Source organism: Pyxicephalus adspersus, chromosome 10, assembly GCF_032062135.1.
Source record: "Pyxicephalus adspersus chromosome 10, UCB_Pads_2.0, whole genome shotgun sequence".
NCBI classification, from domain to species: domain Eukaryota; kingdom Metazoa; phylum Chordata; class Amphibia; order Anura; family Pyxicephalidae; genus Pyxicephalus; species Pyxicephalus adspersus.
The window spans coordinates 31,389,232-31,401,143 of record NC_092867.1 but is presented as its reverse complement, the minus strand read 5'-3'; the positions used below and the strand labels follow the sequence as shown (position 1 = coordinate 31,401,143).

At 36.9% G+C, this 11,912-nt stretch overlaps 1 protein-coding gene across 5 annotated transcripts in view; it reads right to left on the bottom strand.

The window, feature by feature from the left end:
• The window catches only part of MYPN (myopalladin), an 86,762-nt gene that overhangs the window by 48,808 nt on the left and 26,042 nt on the right, over window positions 1–11,912 (bottom strand). Inside the window, exon 1 of one of the 5 annotated variants that reach the window (XM_072423148.1) lies at window positions 3,014–3,178. The exons of the other annotated variants lie outside the window; for them this stretch is intronic. The gene's annotated coding sequence lies outside the window, so the exon portion shown is untranslated. Of the gene's footprint in view, window positions 1–3,013; window positions 3,179–11,912 lie in introns of those variants that run through there. 5 annotated transcript variants of the gene reach the window in all.

Sequence of the window (11,912 nt, the reverse complement as noted above, 5' to 3'; positions counted from 1 at the left end):
TGAATGGCACATGAGTGATCAGAAGGGGAATAATCTTTCAGAATCTTTTTTTTCTAGATTTTCCTCCTTTAAAATTGGGTGCGTCTTATATGGCGAAAAATACGGTACATGTGTAACTTACATGGTCTTGTTATGTTACGGTCTTGGCCATGTAAGTTACACATATATATATATCTGTATATATTCCGTGATTCATTTTCTATAGTGTACATTTTCTGGTATTTAGCATTTTTACTATACATAATAATCCATGATATGATGAATTTGTATGGATACTTACCTTGATCACACAGTTTTTACTATGTACTATATCACTATCAACTTAAAATTATTTTTCTGTGTATTTTGCTCATTTTCCATTTAACTAAAATATTAATATATACATATATGTTTATGAACTTAGATGACTGCATGTGTAAAAATTTGTTGACGCACCGCTACCCCTGAGGAAGCCTAGTAGGGCGAAACGAGTCGGGTACAATAGTCAACACAAACAATTATCCTGTTTCACACGTGATAAAACTTGTGGCTATATAAGTGCGCAATATGCTACATGACGTATGTGTAGCGCCCCCTAGGGCCTAAATGATATTCTGTAGACCACAAGTCCTTATTGTGGCGTACTGGAACTAATATGTCTTGTATTGTTATTTATGAGAATTATCATTGAATACAATACTCTCCTTGTGCCAAAAACTCTTTATTTTTAATTACCAGTAGAGTTCTTACTTATGTAAAGAGAAAGTAAAGGTCCAGTTTCATTACCACTCAAGATGAGGGGTTCTAACCATCAAAGTGGTCAGTCCAAATAGTCTCCTTTATGGTCGTTAAACTGCAGTATGGAGACCTAGTTATGGCACTTGGCTCTACCTCCCTGATCATGGTGGACGAGTTGTTGATCAGATTATTCTTGGGTTTGGGGTTAGGGCTGGCTTTCAAATAATTTAAAAGTCTTTATGATGTAGGAACATCACATACAGTATGTTGATAGATAACTTGGTTGAAGGCTGAATTGTCAGTGTGTCCTTGTAGCAACATTGTAAACTGCAGCCTAGAGACTGGAGGGCTGCAGGAATGTATCTTCAGGCGCCTATGCTGTGTAAGCTCCTCTTTCTCTGCTTCGTACATCATCAATCACAATCAAACATCCAAGAAGAACTAAATCTGATTGGAGGCTGAGAGAAATTGCTCACTACTAACTTTTTTTACAACAGTGATTGTGAGCAATAGCAATGATGCTTTGTGGTTTGTTCAATCATTATTTTAAGTAGACAAGTTTCAGGATTCTTTGATTAAGGATCTGGGATGGACTGATGTGGCACAGCAGGGCCAACATTAAAAAGACTGCAATCCCTGTAGGTTTACTTTTCCTTTTGCAACTGAAGTGTTAACTTTTAATACTTGTTAACTTATATTATCTCTAACACACTGGTGATGTTTTGGCCTTTACCATCTCTCTGGGCTATTGTGAGAGGATCATATTTATTTGTAGAACTGATAATTTAACAGCAAAAGTGACACACAAAATGTTGAATATGGCAAGGATCTTACTACTGAAGTTCCAGCAAAAAAGTAGCCAAACTGCACCAATCAACAGCAGAGAGAATAGTTTTAGCTGAATTAACCCTTTATGATACGTTGTTAAATGAAGACCAGCATAGCAGTATAGACAAGGAATAGACTTTCAGACTTGTAACTATGTGTATTTCAATCACTGTACAACTAAGCATCCAGTTGGACCCAACTTAGACATTAGTGTTATGTAATACACTATATGGCAGCATAGCAATGCTAAATGGATGCACCATGACAAGTTTCATATACCATCAAACAAAATAAAAGGCAACAAATTAATATTTTCATTAAGCTAAAAAAAACAAGTTAGGTTTTTTTTAGCTTAAAGCTTTTCTTTATCCGTTCTGTAATTTTGATTTACCCATTTCTTGTTGGAAATAGATATCTAGCCATCCAAATACCATAGGCCTGGGAAAAAAAAAGTATAGTCTTGTCTACCACTAACCTAAAATTTACAGTATATCATTTTTAATTAATATTTACCTTTTATGATAACAATACTACTTATAATTGAAACAGTAGTCAAAATATAGATCACTGGTTTAAAACTAATTTTCTCATTTTCTAAACTTATTTTATTTTTATTAATTAATGTTTTTGTGTTGCATGAGGATGTAACTAGTAGGAAAACATAAAAGTAGATCTTATTCTTAGAAATGAACACAACCTTTCATAGCACCATATAGAATAAAAGATAATGTGCTTACCCTAAACAACATAGCACACAGAATAATTCTACATGTCAACTTAGTTTAAAACAATCACGGTGACATGTTTGATTTTTGCTTTCTATTGTTTGGTTGTGTATTGCTAAGTTTTTTACTTTTACTTGTAAAACCAAGAACAGTCCTGTCTTGCATTAAGCAAAAGTGAGTTTGAATCGTTATCCTACATGCTATGAAGCGATGATGGGAGTGCTGCTATTTTAATGAGGGTTGCATTACCTAGACAAACATCTGCTGCTGTTAATCAATGTTCTGCTGGAGATGGAAAGGCACAAAGTCCCCAGGAGCTCTGCCCTTTCCTATACGACCAGTGCAGCTGTTGTGTACTCTAATCTACAGTGCAAATCACATTGGTCTAAATATAATCAGCAGGGTCGTTTTACACAGCCTAGTATAAAGTAAGACTTTATTAAAAATAAAAAGTCAAGGTCTATTTCCATAGATAATCACATGAAATAACATTACTTATTAGTAGCAAATTTTCATAGTATTAGTTACCACTACAGTGTTAATTCACAGCAAAGACTGCCAAGGAAAAAGCTACATTTATAAACTCCAATTCTAAATAAACTTACAGTACTATTCAAAGATCATTTAACAAGTGCACCAAACTAGTTTGTTAGCATGATTTTCGGTATCTATATTACAATACATTCTCATCTATGTAAAGAAGTTGCAGTCAGAGATCACCAGTGTTTATTTTCCATAATTACCTAGAAATCTTTTTCTGTGTCCAGCCTTGGCTGTATCCTCTTAAGAAATATTATCCAAGAGTGTATAAAGAAGCTGAAAAACAACAGTCCCAGGGATCCAAAGCACTTATCCAACAGGACAAGAAGCGTAATCCTGAAATTTCGGGAAAATGATTGTATGGAGCTGAGTCAACCTGTCACCACTGAAGAAGCAGCATTTGTCAGTGGCAGGTCCTGTGTTATTTTGGGAACTCCACACCATGTGCCTACAAAGCATTTCATCTCATTGGACAGGAAAACTTCAGGCAAGTGCTCGTCATTTTTGCAATAGTTAGTTTTACATGGTAAATACACTTCTTTATTTCCTAGAATATTTCCTTCTCAGACCCCCAGACTAAAATATATATTTACAGTTTTAAAAATCTTTTTGAACAGGATTCAAATAAAGAGAAGGATCAGTCAATTATTATTTTTTTTACAATGTTTTTAACTACTTGTTAGGAAACATTTAGCTTCAGTCCCTCTTTTGAAAGCAGCTACATTTTATACCAACCTTTCTCAACATTTTTAACATAGATGAAACTTTGAAATAACTTTAAAGCCTCATAGAAGTTTTATTTATAATTATGATATCTGCACATCGTAGAACCATGAGCAGTAAGTTGTAGAATGTAACAAAAAATACCTTTTTTATACTACAAATATTTTATTTCTGGTGCTGTTCTAAAGTATAAGCTTATTTTAGTAAGAATAATTAAATTAAATAAACAGTACTAATCAGAGAAGAAACAACCGGTATAAACAATATCGCGTCCTTACATAGTGGTCAGTTAGTAACTGTTTGTATTGATGGACATTGGAAAAGGGACAGTTTAATTGGTAATGGCAGAGATGCCTTACAGTGGTGAACAGTTTACTTACAGTACCAGCTTACATTGGTGGTCAGTGTGAGAAGGCCTCTTTTTACGCTGGTGGTCAATGTGGAGAGACTTGGTTACATTGGTGGTTATTGGGAGAGATGCCTGCTTTTCCACTGGTACACAGTTGATAGAGACCCACTTACATTCATGGTCAGAGGGACAAGAATCACATTACACTGGATTTTAGTGGGTAGAATGCTTTCCACTATGGTGGCCATTGAAAAGTAAGCTCCCCATATAGATGGCTCAAAAGATACCTGGTATTAGTAGTTACTTATCTTAGAGACAAAACTTGCTAAGAGCTCAGAGAACCTCCAAGCAACCCTTGAGGTACCCTGGCTGAGAGTTACTGTATACTGTGACAAGCATATGTAAATCTATAACAACAAAATCACCAAAAACACATGTGACAGACCATCTAACAAATGCCCATCTGTAAGAGCCCCTACAAAGGAGATGACTATCTGAATCAGTAAGAAGGGTTCTTGTTGCTCATGGAATAAACTCAGTCACTATTCTACAGCACAATAGAAAACTAGAGGGTCCAATTGGTTACTATGATAATAATTCCAACCTACCCAGCTACATCCAACAGCTCAGTCAATATACTAAAAATAAGAATAGACACCCCTGCCAAACTTTATACAGACACCTGAATGCATATTGTTTCACTGCATTTAAAGCAAAACAGTTTAAACAAACTGTCATTGAATATATAAAGAACAGCATCTCATTGATGTGGTCATCTCTGTTCTCCTTCCTTTAATCAGCAAGCTACCTATATTAGATTCATAGTACAGAACAATGAAACAGATTGCAGTAGAAACTGCCCCTACGTTTTTCCAGTCTGCAAGCTTCTGTGCAGGGCATTACAGGCTTGTACAGACAGACCGAAATATAATTTAAAATACATTTAATTTTTTAATACACAGTACACATAAAATGATTGCATTGAATACCTTTACCATTAGCCCACACTTGCACTTTAAACAGCAATGCAGTCATACAGTTTTGGATAGGGTAGGGAAAAGATAAACCCCTGCTGTTTTTTTTTATTTTTTGCCTGCATCCCATCAAGGAAATATTCCTTCACTTGCTGTCCTAGAGACACATAAGCAAGAGAAAATCTCCCTCTTAGACAGCTCTCCTTAGAACAGGTGCCCCCATTAGAATATTTCCTTTTGTTTTTGTAAACTCTAAAGAAGCCTTTCTCAACCTTTTTAACATGGGGATACCCTTGAAATAACTTTTAGCTCTTCAGGGACCCGCTGCTATAATTACCATTACTAGGCGTTACCCCTATAAGCTTTTGAATGCTCTCTGTGTGAGAAAATTGACTCAACGAAACATGAAAACAAACACCAAATAGTAATTATAACCCTTCTATACAATATTTAAATTTAAAAAAAAGTTTTTAATGGATCAGAATTTTTAAACACTAAGGTTTGACTTTCAGAAATTGGCATCAGGCAGGGCTTTATTGCAGAAAAGGCCCAGCCAATTGAGATGACCGAGTATCGAAACAAGGAAAAGAAGAAGGAAGATGTGCAAGAAGGTGCAACCCTAGACGAAATGGGACAGGGTGAGTGGAATAAAAAAACTTGCAGACAAGCAGGTAAGGTTATAGTTTTTCATCTATTTTTTAGCACGCCAAAGAAAAACAAATTGCTGTATATGTATCACTGCCAAGGAAGGTTCACAAAGTTTCTACTGCAAAACTATTGCTCACCCTGCTAATGAGTGAAGTAGGGTTTTCATTAGGAGCCAGGGAGTGAACCAAATTAATGTACGTAAGCTGTACATTAAAGTAAAGCTAACAGTCTCCGTATCAGTCAATCTAGACAGTAATCAACAAGATGTTTCTTGAAATGTTTCTAAGGTATATTGTAAGTAGAAAGGAAAATAGCTGAGGATGGCTCCACAGGAGAGCTGTTACATTAGCTTGCAGCATAAACTGAAGTATATATGTATGTTACTAATATAACAAATGTAATTTTAGTAATATATAAACCACTTTAGATTTGACCTTTGGATAAAGACACATTTTGGATTTGAACCCGGTTCATTCAGAAGCGGTGAGATCCTACGCCAGGAAAACATCTTAGTAATGGGGAAGATGAAGCATTCTGACTGGATCATTGTCAGTGTTCATCATAAACTGAATCTGAGCCTGTCATTACAGAAGAATGAAGATGGAATCTTAGGTATAATCTCAGCCAAACATACCAGTGGGAGTAGTGCCTGACTGTGCGTACTTGGTGGCTCAACATGCCATACTTTTCTAGCAACTAGTGAAAACTAGAACTGTTATTAGCAGGACTAAGAGATGCTGTATAGCTAATAGACTACATATTTACAGATTTATTTTAAATAAGAAATACATATTAGAAGTATTAGAAGTGAGCTTTTAAGAAGTCAAGCTCAGCATCAGGAAGCCAATTGCAGGTAATGGCACGCAAGAATTGTGCTGACTCCCAGAAGTGCCATGTCAGCCTTGGAGATTGAATGTACTCAGGTTTCAACAAGGATAGGAGCAGCACAGTACTTCAGATTACTGTCTCGGCCAAGAGAACCAGCAACTGTTGTTTCTGACAGTGTGTACCCAATAGCTCAACATGCCATACTTGTTCACTGTCTGGTGAAAAAGAAATAGATATTTCACATCAACAAGGACAGAGCACATAAAGCAGGTGTTGTACTAGTATCCACATATTATCCTTGTAAAACATGGGGAAGGACACAGTACAAGATTTTTAAGAAGAATTCATTTTTATATCTTGTATCAGTATGATTCATACTGATCTGAAACAATTATATCTATATGAATGCATAAAACAAACCTAATATTTTATTTAGAAAAGCACACTCCTGTCTGCATGGTCTTGATCTTTTTTTTAAAAAAAAGTAACAATACCCCCCCTTCCAAAAAGACCCTTTTTACCTAGCCCCCACCACTTCCTTTTGCTAACTGACCATAGTAGTCTATCCTTCCCCAATGATCATGCGTGACCCAAGACTATCACATCATTATTTTGTATGGCTATGGCCACATCAATTTTTATAATGCTGTGCATAACACAATAAAAGCAAGGCTGATCAAGATTTGGAAAGGCACACACCGCTCTATAGAAGGCTTTATAGCTGGCAATGCATATTGGAGCAAAAACCAAGCCATGAGAGCAAAGAAACAGCCTGCAGAGTTTAGAGAAAGGATCGTTGCAAAATACAGATCTGAGGAAGGCTATAAAAAACTTCTTCTGCACTGAAGGTTCCCAAGGACACAATGCTTTGTCACAAACAGGACTCTTCCATGAGCTGGTCTCCCCTGAGCAAATAAGGGAGAAGGGCCTTAGTGGGAGAAATGGCCAAAAACCCAATGGGCACTCTGACTGAGCTCCAGAGACCCTATGTGGAGAAGGGAGTTCCAGAAGGACAACCATAACTGTAAAACTCATCAAAGGTGCTTCAAAAGAAAACTAAGTAAAGGCAATGAATAGGTATGTAAATGTGATTTTTCAGTTTTTTCCTATTAAAAAATTAACAAAATTGTCTAATTGTCTCTTGTTTTCGCTTAGTCATAAACCTCCCTGGCGGTAGTCCCAAGTGTGGCTCAGGGTGAAACTTCTTTACAGAAAACACTAACCCGAGCCAGACTCATGGTTGAACTGAGGACCTAGCTGGTCCTCGAGTGCCCGCTGTGTCCTCCAGGGATGCTGGCCCGGCATCTAGGTCTACTTGGTGATGCCCGGCTGTCATCGGCGTCCCTTTCGCGATAACCGGCATTTGCGTCCCCTAGCCTCGCATCCAGATGTGTGAGCGTTGAAGACGTGTGGTTAGGGGATGCAAATGCCGGCCGGGTATGCGACATGTGTGCAGGCGGCGTGGGTGTGTCGGGGGTGAGGGGGTGGCGGTACTGGTGGTAAATTTCAAATTAGAAGTTTTGACATGTAAAATATATGTGACATGTATTTGACATGTAAAAATACTCAAATAATCATACCGCCAAGGAGGTTAAAGGGTACTGAGAGTAGATTAATGAGAAAAAAAAGAATATTAACCATTGAAGCATCAGGGCTGCAACATACCAAAATTGAAAGGGGGGCTTAATACTTTTTGAAGCCACTGCACAGTAGGAGTATCTGACAATAAAGGTAAATAAATACAAACACAATAAATGTTAGGTATAAACACTCAACAATGCAGTTAAGTCTTTAGGTAGAGTCATTAAAATACAGAATAATAAGGGGGTTGGAAACATAACATAAAGTGACAAACCTGGACCAGTTAATATAGCAGGTTCTTTGACAACAGATGTAGTTATGCCATGCAAAGGATTATGCTGTAATGAAGACTATGTGTACACACTTTTTTCTTGTATAAGTTTTGCTGTAATAATACCAGATCTTGCACAATGTGAATGGAACATCAGGTATAATTCACTGAGAAAAACAAAATATATAAAATGCCTTATTTCTAATGTGTTAGACCCCTCACAATCTCATATCAATTCTACTTATGTTGCAACAATCCTATTTGTGGTTTATCAACAAACCAAAGGATGCCACACCTGTCCACCCTTAAGTTTCTGGCTTGACTCATCCACCTCTCTTCTTACATGCTCTACTAGTCTTACACTGGCTGACAGTTACAGAGAATTCAACTCTAACTCCAAAAGATCTCTTTAGTCATCTATACAGTTCCTCACTTTTTCTGGAATCCTCCCAAATCCATAATCTACTAAACAGTGGGATTTCTCATCTGCCTTTCTTTTTTCTGGAATTTGATTTCTAGGTTAAGTGAACAAACAAATCTTATGTTTGCATCTTAGTATTCAAGCAAATGCTAAAAAGCCTGGATTGCCAATGCCATGCAAACCTTTACTACACACACACAGTGAAGAAGGATAACGTATTATGATGTGAAAAGCTTCCTCATCCATCAGAAAAATCATATCAGTACATACAGTCTTCCACAGTTATGGTAACTTGTGTAAACGTATAGTTGGTTGTGGTTTGTCACTATTTCATTTTACAGGCTTGAATAGTTCAGCAGTTTTATATATTACTGGTATTTAGAAAAAGCAAACACTGCCTTTCCTATCCATTTTTTGTGGGAAATAATAAACCAACCGTTTGAAAAAGTGTTTTATTTACTTACAGTTAGATAAGGAAATTAAAAATGTAAACAATAAAAACATGAACAGACAAACATAGCACAAAATAATATTATTTACATTATTATTATTGTTATTATTATTATTAATAATAATAATAATAATAATAATAATAAAAATAATGATAAAATAATAATAAACAATGTAGGAACAGACAAAATGTGTGGTCTATGACTAGATTATGAAGTACTGCCAGGAGACTTTTCCTTTTGGGGAGACAAAGTAGTTGGCACATTAGTCAAGCAGAGCTAAGGAAACTGTACATGGATACACAGAAAGTACCGGTACTTGTATGTCAATGATGTCATGCTCTAGTAGGCAATCAAAGTTTACACTCTTCAGTTGGTGTACAAAGGTTTTTACCACCTCACCTACTTCATCTAGGATAAACATAAAGAAGTGTAGAAGATCCTCTATTTGTTGGTTAGTAGGCTAAATACACACTCCACTTTCTTTCTTTCTATCTATCTATCTATCGATCTATCTATCTATTTTTTTATCAATCCAAGACTCACTTTGGATATGGCTTTATCAAGTTAGTAATGTAGATGAAATCCTCATCAGCCAAATGGCTTTGATTCACCTTTGTTCACAAGACATTGAGGTGAGAGCACACCAACTGTCCATCTAGTATCATCTGTCCCATCACAGAGTTTCTAAATATTGATAAGTTTACATAATTCTCATATGAACCCATTTCTCAGCTGACAAAATTAGAATGGAACTATTAAAATGAAAAATTGCAAGAAGGCAGAGTGTTTATTTCATAAGGGACATGTGATGTCACTTTTGCAATAAAACATACTTACCTTTCTATTTGCAATCTTCTCTGTAATGTTCATTGAACTGCACATGCAAAGCTCAGTGTATGATCCTGACGTCCCTGGCTGCCTGGGATAATTGTCAGTCCACATGCATCGGAGTTATGTTATTCTGGCCTGGCCAATCAAGTTGGCTGAAGACCTAAATTGTAAGAAGACCAGGTAAAGATGGTGGCACCTGTGATGGGAGTGGTGAGGGTAGCTGCTTACTATCCTGAGCTTCAAGGCAGTTTGGGAATTATCAGCTGTTGCAGAACCCCTAGCTGATTTGCTTTTGCACCTGCTTGGTGGATTTGGGTATGACTCTCTCCTTCATTAGCTCACATGTGTCATGGACTACCCCAGCGATTGTCACCTTGGCCATCCCAGATGTATACTGAGAAGGAAAGGTTTTATGAATTCATATCTGCAGGAAACACAAAAAACACAAATTATACACTTACTTAAAAAACAGATCGACAGAGTGAAAATACAATGCACACAGGAAGAGTGTACTCACTGCAAGCTCATCAGCAGGTGTTCTTCAGCAGAGATGGGGCACAGACATTGGTAGGGTGCTGGTACAGCAGTGGCCTCAGGGGCTCCAAGTTGCATCAAAGGTACCCAAGGATTATCTGGTAAAGTTAGTGAGCTTGTTGGGTCATGCAGAATCTCCAGGCAATGCAGTGAGATAAAACTGCCAACAAGTTCTGAGGTGCATCCATTACTTCCAAGAAAGCAGTCTACTTGTTTGTACCATAAGTCTTCTGCATAGCAGAACGGAGAGCATTGCCAGCATCAGTTGAAAGATGCCTTAGAATCCATCCTCACACCACAGCAATACCTTTATCCTCTTAGAAACAAAAGGAAATTTGCCACTGCAATACTCTACACTCCTGCTTTGAGCAAGGATGGTTTTAGGGTATCGAAACTGGGCCATTGCCCCGAACTCCTATATTGAGAATACATACCATATTCTAGGTACATTCTGTAGAGTGATGCTTGGCATTGCCATAAAAAGCTTGGCCAGATATATTAAATGGTCAATATGATGGCTGTCATTCTCATATGATCACAACCATCTGGTTCAATATATCTAGAGGGACATCTGTCAGAAAGATATGTTTTAAATATCAACTGCTAAATCAGAGTGACATCAGTGGTTCTTTTGGATTGTGTACAAAATAACATTAATCATGAACTAAAATGTGGCTACAGATTTTGTGGCTCTATAACTTTGACCACAATTGGCTGATATGATTAGACTTTTGCCTGTCTAATGTAATCCTACCTATGTTATTGAAGAAGAACATAATCATGTGTCCGTTCATGTATCTGTAAAGTTGCTGAACTGCCTACGTGTTACCTACATAGCAAAGATGTGTTTGCCAGAAAATGAGAGTCAAAGAAGCTCCTACAAGATAAGTAAACAAATTCCTGTTCTATAATTACTTCCCACGAGGAGCATGCTTACACCAGCAGGGGGCGTAGTGGTAATTCTAAAAAGAAGTTAATCTTCACAAGTAGTTTATCTGATAAGGATTCATCACTGCTCATAAAAAATGAATACATGAATCATTAAAGGCAATACTACAATGCTTCATCTTAGCTTATTTAAACATTTTCTGTGTGACCGTGACCACTGTGCACTTTTATTGCAGAATTTTCTATGCACTTTACAATTTTTTTTAATTATTTTACAATTAAAGCAAAATTCAAGTCACACAACTTCTATAGCTTCTATAGGAGTGGTTATGTCATGATTATTTTTTCTCCATATTCTCAAAAAACATATTTCTCTCTACCTTCTAACTCATTTTTTTCTCAACCAGGGTCCCTGCAGAGGTTGCTATAGGTTACTATCTTCGGATCTTTTTGTCTATCTTTAATGGTGACATTCACTCCAATGGCCAGCAATGTTAGAGAAATTCTGTCCACTAACCGCCAAGCTAATGCACAGTGAGCTGTGGATATAGTTATTATTGCAGAGGTTTCCTGAAGACATAAACGTTTTTTCAAGGGTTCTC